This window comes from Lonchura striata, chromosome 1 (assembly GCF_046129695.1).
Source record: "Lonchura striata isolate bLonStr1 chromosome 1, bLonStr1.mat, whole genome shotgun sequence".
Classification (NCBI taxonomy): Eukaryota; Metazoa; Chordata; class Aves; order Passeriformes; family Estrildidae; genus Lonchura; species Lonchura striata.
The window spans coordinates 119,524,512-119,537,239 of NC_134603.1; the positions used below are offsets into that span (position 1 = coordinate 119,524,512).

Sequence of the window (12,728 nt, forward strand, 5' to 3'; positions counted from 1 at the left end):
CAAAGAGCACACACTTCTAAGGGAAGGTTAGTTGAGAACTGCAAATACATTTTAAATTTATTAGTGCACAGAAAAAAAAGTACAAGTCCCCTCTTTCCATAAATGTTTAGATAAATGAGAATTAACATGTAATGGATACATAATAAAGCAAAGAAATTACAGTTTGACTTGCTGTGTTGTAACTGAACCATGGTATTGAATTTATACCTGGAATTACTCCACTTTGAGCATCCCCAACTTCAGAAGTAAAAGGGTTTCATGAAGAGGAGAGAAATGAGGCATTCATAAACAGATGAGGGACTAATTGCAAAGTATGGTTAACCCATATATATATATTTATTTATAGATTTGATGGAAATCTGATTAATTATTAAGGTAAAAATATGATAAATCCAAAGGCATATAAATAATTGAGATACAATCTATTTATTCAGTCTTTGGTGAATGAAAAGTATTTCTGTCTGTGAGCAACAAGCATGTTTTTGAAAAACTGAATTTAAGTTATTAATATTGTGTCATTTTTTGGGTGGACTACTGATATGTTTATAGGCTTGTAAAATCAAGCTATTACTATTGCTGTGCTAATTAAATAAGGACTTACTGACCATACATGTAAGAACACTTGTAGCCTAGAGAGAGCCTCTAATGGTCTGTGTGCCCCAGCCAGTAAAAATATTTCTTAATAAGATTTTTACTGTTATCCTTGTTTTCTCCCCCAAATCAGAAGCCCTGAAATGGCATAGGGAATGAGAAAACTGCACTTGTAAGAAGACCACTTAATGCCTGCCAAATTTCTATTCTGTCCAGTGGGTTTGTGCTCTTTCTGAAGGCCTATATGTAAATATCTTTTTAGCATGTATGGATGTTTTAATCTATTTTTATGCCTTATGAGACAGGAAAGAGAAGGGTTGTGCAGTGCCAGCAATAGAGCATCACCTTTACCCAAAGGCATAACAGACTTGAAATTGTGTATTCCATCTGGGAGACCAGATCTCGTATCCATTTGCATAAAAATATTCCTCTGCATGTGTGACCACTAACACAATGTACACATAGTTCATCTTAACAAAACTTTGATGTGTACAGGCAGTATAGATTCTGATAATTTATGCAAAAATATTCTAGACAACTGGATTGCTATGGTTCTGTTTAGTGTTTCTGAGGGATTATCTTCATTTTGGTTATGTTGTTTTCTCTTGAGGAGTGTTTTTACAGCTTTCAAGCAGAAAGACTGAAATGATAATGCTCATGTTTTAATTGGGAAACTGCTTGCTGTCAGGATCTGATGTAGCTTTTACTTGTGCCATAATTACATTAATTCATGGTAAGATTGTAAAATCAACAGAAAATTGTTTAGAGTTTTAGTATTTGATGTAGAGAGATATTTGGATATATTCAGAATGAGAAACATTCATCTGCTTTTGTATTTAGACTATGCTAAACCATATTAAAATGTGCCTGGGTGAAAAAACATGTATACATTTTGCACCTTCCAAAAATCAAATATGCTAAATTCTTGGTCTCAATTTTGATCTCTAAAATAGAGCTTTGGGTATGCTTTGTTTTCTTTAGTGTTTCAGGTTGGTGTGGTTATTGGGTTTTTTGAGGGTTTTATCATCATTTTGTGTCAAATATATCATAAAGAAGACAGTGACATGTATTTACTTGCTATCATGGGCTGTAATGTTAGAGGAGAGCTTTTTTACCTTATTTCATTATAATAGATTGGATTTGAAAGATTTTTGCAAGTTTATTGGTATATACTTTCTGGAACGAAAAAACTGTCAGTCTACTGAAGGTGAGCAATTTTCAGGTGAAGAGAGAAATCAGTGCATGTTTGTAGGGATAATTAGAGGTTGCAGTTGCCACTTGCCCTCAGTAGAGATTTTAAGCACTGGAATAATTTTAAACATGGGCTAATTAATCCCTGCAACACTGCTGTGAGGCAGATAAGAAATGCTATATTGTAGAAGCATGGTAGAGATGATAAATTCCAGCACAAGTGTGTTACGTGTGTAGGTAAACCAGGATTATCACTCAGTACACTTGAATTCCAGTGAGTTGTGTGCTTGAATAATAACTTTCATCTGAACTAGAAGAATTAGCAAAGGGTTTGCCTCTCAGAAAAGAGGAAAATTTCTGCTAATTGTAAGAGGATTTCACATTTTTCCTGTTCAGAATCTTGATATGGTCAGGATGTTCTGTGGCTTTGGTCATTCACTTATTGTTTTTCATGCATATATATGCATTAAAATGCAGTTAGACATAAAATTGATGTGGCACATGTAGTTTTGTCTATTTAATTTTATAACCATGTGACCCCAGCACCATTCAAATTTACATTGGCTTAATAAGGACTCTCTCCATTAGGCAGTGGCATTTTGAGCTGAAAGAATAATTTTAAAAATAATAATAATAATAGTAAAAAGAAACCAGAATGAAATTGTAGTCCTGGTGTTAGAGACTGTATTTGGGGCTTTTATGTCTGAGTTCATGACACATCAGAAGAATTATGCTTATTATTGCCCATTACACAAGAAGTAAGTAGTATCTTTGTGTAAAGAGTCTGTCAGGAACAGCTTAAATCTCTGAACACATTTATTTTTCATCACAGGCAGATAAATTCTATTTCAGCTAGAGACTATTCCAGTTGAAGAAACCCCATACCTACAAATTCCCCCAAGTTAGCCAAAGAAAGTGTGTGTAGCTGTGTTTTATTGTTCAGATCAGCAAATAGGTTGTATTAATAACCTTAGTGGATTAAAGATAATTGTATGTTCTGGGTAAATGTGAACAAGTATAGACCAAGAGCAGAAGATATACTCTTTAAGAAAAAAATTGTTAGAAGTTAATCTCTTATTTAATAGTTAGAGGTATTAGTTACGTAGTTATTGAATGTAAAATTTTAGTTAGAACTTTTCAGACTTTGAACAGTTTCATGGTTATTTCAGGATAACATTGTAATCTTGTAAAACAAAATTACAAGGAGAATGCAACTTTTGTTGCAAAAAAGTGAATGTCTAAATGGAAGGGTTGGGATTTCTGTTTTAATATCCTTATATAAAATGTATTAGGATAATATATGGAAGTTACAGAAGTCACCACCAATTTCTGCTATGGTTTTGAAAAGAAGAAATCCCCTTTCCACCAGGGAAAATGGCACTGTATTAAATATGCTATTGCAACTTGAAATAGAAGATTACTTTATGATATTTTTTCTATATGTGAAATTTACTAGTAATGAGTAGAAGAGAAGGTAGTGATCCTTAGTCCTGACTAGGATTTTGATCTCCATAATCAACAAAAAGGACTTGGCTTTCATAGTGGTATACTATTCTATTTTTCTCTGAAATTACCAACTGGGCTGGCATTTTTCATGATAAATTTTTGAGCAGGTATGTGGCCACTAATGCAGTATCTCTCCAAGGATGAATGGACCTGGAGTGTATCACTGGTTTCACATGATCTCCCTGTTCATTATGAAAAATTATGAGGAATCCATATCTTGGAATAAACAAAAACACAGCTTTAAACTATTGAACTTCAAACTAATTCATAGTTCATAGTCGCAAAATGTTTAGGGCACAGTCCCTCAGACTGTGCAACTAGCACATAGGTTTTTTTACTCACTTTTGTTAATTGGTGTATATAGACTAGAGTCAATATTTTAATAAATTTCAATGTAATAAAGATTGTAGTAGTTCCTGACTTTCTTGCACCTAATTGAAGTATTTTGAAGATATTTTAAGATTTCTACCTCTATACTAATCTGTAGTTGTACTACTCCTTTTTCAAATCATCACCTTGGGCTAGTTAAAGTGCAATACCCGGGAATGTTTTTTATTTAGGATTCTTTTTTTTTTTTTTTTTTTTTTTTAACTTATGAACAAATCTTCAACATTTTGTATGACAATGCAGTGAAAAAAAGGAGAAATAATTTTTATTAACATGAGTGGTCAACATCTGCTTGGCAGTACAGTAAGAGTCTTTTGTCAGTGTGCAAGAATACATAAATAAACATGCACAGATACCTATAGATAAATAATTCTGAACAGTGGTCAGGATATCACATGAAATTGTATTGGCATTTAATAAAGCTTACAAGTGTTTGAGTATTAAAATGCTCTAAAACAAAAATGACTTAGGCAGTGATGTAGTGTCCACAGCCTTATGAGCACTTAGTTGTATCCTGCTGTAAAGCTTGCAGGTGATACTTCATTTTAGATAGGGATCATAGCCATGGTAAGGAAAATGTGTGAGTGATAAGTAGTGTTGCTCCCTGGCTGGAAAAATTACCATATGACTCTCAGATTTAGGTTGGAGTATAAGCCTATTCCCCCTTTACCCAAAGGTGAAGGGAAAGAATTTGTACTGGGTTTAGAAAGGACTTTGTATGTACATATTACCTACTTAAAGTCATAGTGGTCAAGTCTCTCTGGGAAGTACTGGTAAGCTTTGCCCTTAAGCAAGTTCACAGTTCTGTCAAGCCAGCTATTTCCCACTACTGTTAACAAATTTATTCAGTCAGGTTTTGTTTACTCTTTGAATATTAGATTTCAGATAGGGTCTCTTTTCTATTGATTTTATGCATATACAGACACATAAAATATCTATATGTTTATTTAGGGACATATATTTATAAAAAATTATGGGGCACAAGATGTTGTATGCTGCAGTATGTTAACTAAATGTACTAATGCTTGGACTTCTCAAAATTGTTTTTAGAAAGGGATATGAAGATATTCTGCTGAAAAGTGGAAAGGTGATTTAATATTCCTGTTTGCTTGTGCCATTAAGCTCATTTTTGCATGCTTTATGCAAAAATTTTGCTATTTTAGTTCTTGTTACTCTGAAGTCCTTGCTACATGTCCTGCCTAATGGGCCTCTCCTGGCTGAACTAAACTAATCTTCATTTTGAGTTTTGTATTTTGAATATCTGTAATTTCCTTAGTAAGCTCCATTTTGCTGCAGTGGAAAGAGGAATGAGAGCCTTTACTTTTCAGTCTAGACAGTGTGGATATGGGGAATAAGAGGAAACAAAATCACAGCACTGGAATAAGGCCTCACCTCTAACAATAGCCAGAGATGTGCACTGAGTCCTTTTTAATGTATGCATTTTCCTGGGAAATACGGATAGCAGCCTGGTGGAAAAAACCTCCCAAAGCTGTGAAGAAAATCCCTCCTTACTACAGTGTGCACAAAAGACTTCCTAGTGAATCTGGAAAGGAGATGGAGAAATTATGTCTTGCTAATATCCAGATTACTGTTCAAATAAGACACTTTAGCTTAAAATATTATTTAGCTGTTCAATTTCATCAACTTTCCTTAAAGGTCCATTTATTTTTTTTTTCCACACACACAGTATTTACTTCATAATGAAGCACGCAAACAAGCAAACAAACAATAAGATTTTAGCTTCTTATCTGAACAAGGAAAAGGTTATCTTAAAATGTTAAGTATTTAAAGAATAATTAATTTACTTGAGCTTTTATTTTTGGAAAGTGCTTTCTCTGTGATTAGTATTGTGTTCAGTATTTCATTCTCCAATTCAGTCAAAGTGGAAATGCTTAGAATATTTCATTTTTTGCATTCTTAATTTCTTTTCCTTTATTTTCTTTTTTGTCCTGAATATACTCTTCCAGAAAGACACAAAAGCTTTGCTTTGCATATTTTTATGCATTAACATAATAGCTGATCTAGACCAGTTTTCTGCACAATAAAGAAAAAAGAGTCCAAAACTCTGGCCTTAATTTCAGAAATATTGAATAGTGGTATATTCAACTATTTGTGAATAATGATATTCCTGCTGTTCATTACTGGTTTTTTTTAAATACATCTTCAAAAAAAACCACAAACCCCTCGCAGTATTTCATGCCCAGCTGATTTATTTTTTTCTTTGAAATTGTACAAACATTTTGTCATCAGGGTTAATCTAAGGGGAATTAACTTTGCATGGTAATTATTTTATTTATCTAGAATACTGATTTATAGTTAGCTAAATAAAATTCCTCAGTTACTGAGGAGCTTTTATGCTAAAGATCTATTTGGTGCAGATCTTCTAAAAGTAAATGTGGATATTTTTATCACTAGCTTAGAGGGAGCACAATTTCTTTGAAGCTTGAAGGCAGAAATCCCTGAATGACAGAAATGTCTTTAGAGGGAGGAGGGGAGGAGAAGAAATGCCTTTATAGAATTTGGAAAGCACATTCCTGTACTCTGATAGTAGGTGCCATAGCACAATGTTTGCCAGAGTTTAGCTAAACTGATAAGAACAGTGAAATGGAGATAAAAAAAAAGTTAGTAACTCAAGCAAATACTGACTATCAATGATTTAGCCAGCACATTTATAAATAAAGTATTTTACAGGTGTGAGTGGAATTCAAACAAGAGCAAACAGTGAATATTTTGGCTAAGTGATGTAATGGCAGATTAACATAGCTGACCTGAAAGTCATTTAAGCATTGAATAACTAGTACTTTACAATCAGATGTTTAATCTGTGACAAGAACAGTACAGAGTTTGTGTGAGAAAGTGATGACAGTACTGATTGCTAACATTTTTCAAAAAAAAAAAAATTGAAAATAAATTTGACTTTTTTACTTGGTAAATTACACAGATTTCCAGATTAAAGCTATTTTATTACACAGAGGAAAAGAATCTTATAGAGAGATGTCACAGGCTTTAAGAACAAGTAAAAAAAGATATCAATGTATGCATATGCATATATATATGTATATATATATGTATCTATAAAGATTACATCAATATATACATACACACTATTAATTGAGATTGCCTGCACCTGGTGCATAACTAATAACTAACTAATCAGAAAAATTTTGTGCTTCCAGTTCAGTGAAGATTAACTGGATGATAATTAGCCTTTCATTCTTTTCTTGCTTTGAACAATTTAGATTTAAACGCAAGGAAAAAAGAAAAGGTGTTGTTGTTTTTGGGGTTTTTTCCCCATAAAATTGCCACCAATTCTGAGTTTAGTTAGATAATATCTGTATGTCATTAGCAAGTCAGTATATAAGAGAGAGTAATTAGGGAAAATAATTAGCACTTTAAACGAACACTTAGGTACTGCAAAGATCATATTTAGTGCAGAATACCTAACAAATTCCTAGTTATTTAAACCAATTTTCAAATCCCCTGCTAGTTTAATTTCTATATAATATGGTAGAAGGGCATGGGTTCTAATTTTGGGTTTGCAATCATATTTTAAATGAATCGTATTATTCCCCTGTCTCATCTTCCATATTTTTAAGTAGGGATAATAAGATCTATCTGCCTTGGCAATACATTAAAGACAGTATAAAGCTCCAAATTATTAATTCCTATTAACACACAGACATGCACACCTAAACAATGGAGTTCAGTCTGTTACTGAACTTGAAGTAAGAATCTGTCTCAGAGTTCCAGAACTAAAGTCCTAGTCTTGGAGGAAAAAAAAGAAAAAGGTTAAAAGCATGGACTTGCACTTATTTGAGAAAGAGTAAATAATTTGAGATAACATTTTTCTGACACACTGAGGAAACAGAACACAGAAAGTGCAGTAGCAAAGTTATGAGAATCCTTTCTTGGGAAATCTGACCTTCTAAGCAGCTTTGTTACAGGATGAGTCCAATGGAGAAGATCCAGAAGTGTTTCTAATTCTTGGGTCCTCCTGTAGGCAGCAGCAGCAGCTGCCTTCTGACCCCTCATTGACTCTAGCACGGACACAGATCAGTGTTCCCTCTGAGTGTCTAGTTCCAGTGAGAAGGGAATCCAAGTACTTTACCCAAGGAGATGCTGAAGGTATGGGCCCAACCTCACCAGTTCATGAGAACAAGCATTGGCACTTGCCAGCAGTTAACAGACAGCCAAGAAAAGTGGCACTTGGGCTACATTAATTAACCATGTTTATCTCAGTCATGAGTCTAACAGCTTGTGGGAACTCAAAATGTCTCTCAGACATTTTTAGAGGTTCCAGGCCTTGGTCAGAAGCATTCTAGACCCTGGCAGACAGCTGAAAAACAACTGTGATTTTGAGTTTGAGCCATGGAATGAATTACCAACTTTGGAGGTGGAACAAGCAATCACAAAAGGTTAGATAGTATAGTAAAAGTAGTTACAAAGTAGAGGGGAATTTTTTTTAGTATTGTACAGGGGGGTTTTAGCACATGTACAGGGGGGTTTTCACTTTGTACATGGGGGTCAGAAGTTCTAAGATGGAGGAAAGTGGGCTGATCCTGTCCTTCTTCCTTCTTCTTCCTTACCTCCATGTTCTTGGTGATGTTGGCACTCACAGATTGGTTTAGAGTAGAAAAACACTTGGCAACGTAGGTAGTAGGTATTGGGGAATAATTGTAAACATGTTATACGTAATATATCATATAAAAGATAGCAGCAACCCCGGGTGGAGGGGGAGACGAAGAAGACAGCAGATAGAGAGGATGTCAGGGTGTGTGTGTGCCTCTACCCAGGCCGCTGATCAAATAGCTGCAGTCCAAGAACATAATCTGTTAGATAACTAGCAATAAACTGCCTTGAGACCGAACAGCTAAGCCTGCGGAGTTTTTCTTTGGAAGCACGGGTTGGAGGAGGAATTTCACCACCACATGAGGACCCAAAGCAAGGCTGGGGTTCTCACAACAGCTAACAGGGGCAGTGTAATGCTGTAATAGGATTGTTGAAAAAGTGTTTGCAATAATAAGCAGAAAAAAGTTTTAGACTTTTTTTTTAATTGTAAAAGCTTACAGAAATAAGATAGAGGGATTACTTTTAATAACATGTGTTTTTCTAGTGCTTTGTAACTCAAACATTTCTGTATTGTTGAAATACATGGGAACTAGAAAATGAAAAGGAGGAAAGCCATTAATCAGCTTGCTGATGTGTTTTCCTTATCAGGCTGAAAGAAGTGCTACGAACAAGCAGGTAGCATATATTATGAAAAACAGATGAAGTGTCAGATATGGCTTTGTGAGCTAAATCTGTGCAGTGGGAGAGATTTAACATTACTCTTTATACAAAATTCCCAACTCTATAAATAACACGATAAGAAAATACTCATGTGTGTATAGAGACTTGGTATACACTTGTGAATCGAATGCATGTTTCCCAGCTGACATTAGGCAAGTAACTTAAATCAAAATGATCTCCTGTATCATCAGTGCATATATAGCTCAGCAATAACCTATCATCTCACTTCTCAGCCTGTTCATTACCCATATAAAAAATACAGTATTCTATCATCCTTTGATATGCCATGTCATCTGCCTCCAAACAGTTGCTACTGCTTGCTGTAAGCACCCAGGCAATTTTTCAAGCAGTCCTGAGTGTTAGCACAGTAGTGTCTAGTATGAGGAAAACATTATTTCTGTGTTTTAACCACTACATAGTCTTGTGTGGTGACTTTAAAAGCTACAGTAGCAGAAACAATAATTATATTTGTAAACTTATCCTTTTTATTACAGTTCCTAACGTGACCATTTTTTAGGTCAATTTAATGTTAATAGCTGCTTAATATTGTTTGATAGTTTTGGGAAATGATTTTGCATTCTAGTTACCTTTAGCCTTTATTTGGGATGCAGATAAATCTGAAGTGCAATAAAGGCATTCTGTGTCAATATAATAACATAGCTGGGATTTAACTTTTGTCATTGACTTTTCACTTCATAATTTGCACCGATGTTCAAAAAATGCCATTTGATAATGACTGGAATGCAATTCATACAGAGCATCCTCAACTAAACTTGTACTTTTTTAGGGTGTGAATCATTAGGTATTGAAATAACTAATGACTGCACAATAGAATGGCAAGTTCACTATAGGTTTGATGTAGAGATTTCTTGAGTCTATTTTCATATGTTGATTTTCAATAAAAGGAAACAACCCTCTGCCATAGGGGGCTGACAAGACTGTTTACTGTAGCACCTTTAGGCCATGTAGTGAGATAACCTGCTTTAGACCATATATAGGTGTTTGCTTCATGGGCATTTTGCAACCCACTGTTTGGAAAGAAGCCATCTGTGGATTTGAAGCTTTCTTTTGGGATACCACATGCAAAGTCTTCTGGTTTGCTGTGCAAACTGATGTCCTTGAGGCAGAAAATTCATCTTTATACATCAGAACTAGGGCTGATCTCCAGAGAAGGCTAGCTGTAATAGCAAGTGAATTAAAACAAAATGCATACTGACAAATACAACATGCAAAATGCAGAAATGGAGCCAGTGAATTTATTGTTATCATTGCATAGAGATGCTTCTACAGACATGTATGTACATTAATCTACAGACATGTATGCGTACACAGTTCCATGGATTGTGAGGCCATTGTAATTAATTATGATGAAGCAATTATGGTGGGTCTTCCAGAATAGCCATCTACATGTAGGATAGGTACACTTTTATATCATGTTTATCTTAAAAATCTATAAGGTAAAGGAAAATTCTACTAAATACTACTACTACTAATAATAATAATAAAGTTTAATAACGACTGCCCAAAGGGAGCTGGCTTGAATGAATTTGATTCAGCACTTACCTTAAATTCCTAAGACTTCATTAACTTGTTTCAAAGAATATGTGTACATGAACACAGCAAAGGTCTGCCCAGGAAAGCCAAGTCATTGTCACTTTGCTGGAAATGGTAATTGTGTTAGTAATTGCTTTGAACCTGTATAATCTTTTTAACTGTAGTGCTGTGGAAAAATTTTTAGTCACTGATGTTGATGCAAAAAGAGATACTACTTATTTTTTACTGTGAGCTAACCTTTGCTGGTTTGTTACAAACACCAAACTCAGTGATGATATGAAGTTCTTTGCAAATGTGCATGTCCTTGGGCCAAATATTTAAACTTCCCAAAGCATTAGACATTCTTATTTAGGTACCCAGGTATTTCGTTAAAATCCTGAAGTGATTTTTTTCAAATTTTTTGCAATCTGCAGCTAATTTCCAGGTGATCATGTGATAAGTTGGTGAAATAGTAGACTTGATTAATAGATAGCATAATGGAAATCAGAATATGTAATGAATCTTATTCTTACCCTTATCTGTGCCCTCTATGTGCTAGGAATACTTGACGGGGCTGCAGGGGAGAGGGAGGTTAAATGTAGTTATATCTTCTACCTTGACCTCTTGTATAGCTCAGAGTGTGCTCAGGAGTGCCTTAAACATTGTCTGGGTCTGGTTCCTCACTGATTGGCCCCTGACTCGAAGCAGAAATATGTGAGTGAGTCATCATCTGTTGGGTGCCATTGTGCCATGGTGATGGGAGAAAGTGCTCTGCCAGTCTTTCATGCCTGAGGAATTTTCTTTTTGCTGCTGCCAAAGCTATGGATGTTCTGGTTGGTGCCTTCAGCTAGAGAAGAGTAACTGAGGGAAAACTTGGTCCCATGTCCAAGCAAACAATTAGTTATAATCTCCACTCTTGAGTACAAGCCAGGAGAAGACGTGAAGACATGCAACAAGAGAGTCTCAGAGCTTATCCTGAGAAAGCACATGGCAGTAAGCTTCCAGGTTCCCACTGATATCAACAGATGAGCTATAAAAATGACTTTTAGTTTAAATCCAGGCTCCCCTATTGATTTCTAGCTTGATTTTTGCATGAATGTTCTATCTTTCTCTTATCAGCTTCATGCAGCTTTAGTTGGTTTGGCACTTTGTGATGTTCTTGACATTGTTCAAAGAGATGTTAAGTTAAAGCTGAACAGTTTCCTTGATCTGAAATTTAAACAAGAATTTGACAGTCCTGGAATTTTATTTAAGACCCAGAAACATATATTTAAAAGTACATGGAAACTGTCCTTTATCAAGCATTTCAGAGAGCTGTATGCTAGCTGTAATTATCTGGGGACAAATATTAACTGGTCAGTATTTTCATAGGCACCGTTCAACTCGAACAAAAGTAATCTATGAAGGAGATTTTTATGCTAGAAAATGCAGGGATGCTTTTCTTCCCCCACCACCCTAGACTTTGTTTCACCTATATATGTGAGTTGATGTGGGTACCTTTTACACATTATGGTATGAATAAACCTGTAGGTTTCACAGTCATGCTGTCTGGATTATCAAAATTCTGACAGGTTATATGGGAACTGGAAAATGGTTGGGGATGTTACAGATAGCAGAAAATTATTGATAAACCTATTATTTTTAGTCATAATTGAAGTGCTTTGCGCCAGGTCACTATAGAAATGTTGCAGTCACCATTATTAGTTTTGTCCCCTTTTTGTTAATGGTTATTGCATTATGTCAAAGTGACAGCTAAACCTGGCCCTGAACTGAAAACTAAAAATAGGAAAATATATTGAGAAAGAGAAGATAAAAGCCTTTAAAGCATTTGAAATAGCAACACTGGGGAGTTTTCTGAGCAATGGACTGAGGAAATCACTGGAAATTTGAAAGAACTAGATTGTCCTGTAATGTCTCCTTTCTCTGCAATCACTGTTTTGAGGTGGTGTTTGAATGCTCTATAGTCTCCTTTCTTATCCTTTGCTCCATGGTAATTTTTTCAGTTAGGAATTTATTGTTGGGAGAATAAGAGTTTTCACTGGTCTATTTTCAGGTCTTGTGAATTATTGCCTTGTGATCATTTTTCCTACTAAATAGAGTTGAGGACTTCCATATTCATGGTTGCAAGGTGTCAAATCAGAGGAAGATTTTCATGGATTGTAAACAATGCTTTATACTTTTACAGAGACAAAAAGTTCTTGAGATCTTACTGGTGATCCCCTTGGAATTTA

At 35.0% G+C, this 12,728-nt stretch overlaps 1 protein-coding gene across 4 annotated transcripts in view; it reads left to right on the forward strand.

The window, feature by feature from the left end:
* ZNF385D (zinc finger protein 385D) overlaps positions 1 to 12,728 on the forward strand; it is a 416,407-nt gene that overhangs the window by 208,452 nt on the left and 195,227 nt on the right. The gene's annotated exons all lie outside the window — the stretch shown is intronic.